The sequence below is a fragment of the Nesoenas mayeri genome (assembly GCF_963082525.1).
Source record: "Nesoenas mayeri genome assembly, chromosome: 1".
Lineage (NCBI taxonomy): Eukaryota > Metazoa > Chordata > Aves > Columbiformes > Columbidae > Nesoenas > Nesoenas mayeri.
In genome coordinates, this window is record NC_137541.1 from 89,870,559 (window position 1) to 89,872,732 (window position 2,174).

Consider the following 2,174-nt stretch of genomic DNA (forward strand, 5'->3'; position numbering starts at 1 on the left):
CAGTCAGAAAATCTTGCTGTTCAGTTAGAGCTTGGGCTGCATGCTGAGGAAGCTGTTATGAGGACCAGCTGTGACACCACTTTCTAGGATGCTAGGAGATGGGCAGCAGGACTGGCCTGAGAACAACAGAATCAAAACCATGGTTGTATCCAGCACAGATACCTGGAATTGTTTCAGTGCCCATATTCTGACTATAACTTTTTGTTTGTATATATTGAGCCTTGCTGTGTATGTACCTACTAGTAGCTGGTAGAGGAATTGTTCCATCTAGAAGCAAGCTGTCAATAGCTGATGCTGACAATATTTGTCCCATCACTCTATTAATCTAATGGGATGCAGCCATGTCTCTTAATACCACAGCTCAGTTTGTTCTCTGAGGTCAGCCAGATCAGCAATGAAGGAAGAACTCTCCAAAGAAATTCAGGTGCCGCAAGAGAGGACCTGTACGCTACCTGTACACTGCACATCAGCCCCAGGTGGCCTGGTATGAATGAGGGTGGTCTACCTCAGCATGATCTCATTACTAAGAACAGATCCACTCAGGCAAGGCATGGCAGGTGAAATGCTCCCTGTACTATATAGCATTTTCCTAATTTTACTCTGCTTAGGGATAGGCTTTTGCCCAGAGCCTGAGATTTAAGGAGCCTGGTTAATCTGAACCTTGATGTTCTCACTCAGGCACAGGCTGACACGTGAAATGATTCATCTTTCAGTTAATCTCTGTCACCTACTTTTTTATGTGGCCACAGAACAACACACAGTCTCACACACCCCATCCAATACAGTTTACAAGAATCACAACCGTGTCCTCTTTTTTAATTCAAGTGTCTTTGGTAAGGGGGCTTTCCCATCCACATTGATCTTCAGGGGTGTGCAGTGCAAGGCAAGCGAGGCCGTGTGTACACACGTGGGTGCTGGCACATGAGCGTGTGTGTGTGCGCATGTGTGCTCTCAGATGTGCTTCACTGCAGCTGCAGAATTACAGCAAAAAAATGTCGATGGTACAAAGCGTTCCAGCTGACTTCATTTCCTGCTGATAACTCCCCGAAGAGGAGGGCGAGGCTTAGCGTCCACAGTGTTAGTTTAAGACTGAGGGACAAGGGCAGGGTCGGCAGGAGCAGATACTTCAGAACAGGGGTAGCAGAATGGTGGGTTCAAAAGCAAGTTTCCCATAGAAAACACTGTTCACGTTCACTTCCTGTCAGCTTGCCATTGTTGGAGGAGCTGATGTGCAAACCCATACCAAAACAGGATGTTGGCTTTTAGAGTTGATTGATCTTCAAAATGCAAGTGCTTTTTTTTCTGTGGTTACCCTATCCCCTTTTTTTCGGTTGAGAATTGAGTTGTTTGAGTGGTAACAGGAAGGGTTGAGATCCCATTTTCCGGGGGTCAAAAGCCCAACCTGGTCACAGCTGCTTGTTAATAGTATGAATTTTGGAAAAGGATGTGAATAGCAGGAGCCAAATCCAGACAGACAGGTGGACAGAACAATCTCAGATCCTGGCACTGACAGGTCAGCTCTACTAAGCCCTCAGTAAATGCCTTAAGAAAGCAGAGAGTTTCAATCTGTGTTGCAGGGACCCACAGCTCCCTCCACCCTTTGGTCACCCACCACCCTGACAAACATACCTTCCCAGATTCAGCACCCACACAGACACACCCGAATGAGATAGCTCTGTGGCCACAAATATCTGAGTCAAAGTTTCAGATGCCCCCAAAACTTCCTTTCCAGAGTACTCTCTGAACAAAGGACTTCTGTGTCCCTGCATCTCTTCTCTGTTGACCTAACACTGTGTAGAGGCCCTGATGTCCATACTTCATAGCCAAAATGCAAGAGGCCAGCAAACATTACAAATGGTGCTTTTGAGTGTGGCAGAAGTAGTTATGCTACCTCTTTTACAGGCATGCCAGGATGAAGGATTTTCTTGCACCTCTCCCCAACATGCTGCCCCTAGAAGCAGCACCAGTCATTTGGCCTGAAGCGAACTTGCCGTTTTGGCCTCACAGGCCTTGAAAAGAAACAGCTGGGAAGCTGCAAAATGCAGGAGTCCAAAAGCACAACATTTTCTCACTCAAATGAAATTTACCCCTAGAGTCTGTTTTAATGGCAATCGTGATGACTGGATTTTTTTTCCTCCTGAGCAGGACAGATGTAGAAACTTATTTTTGCATAC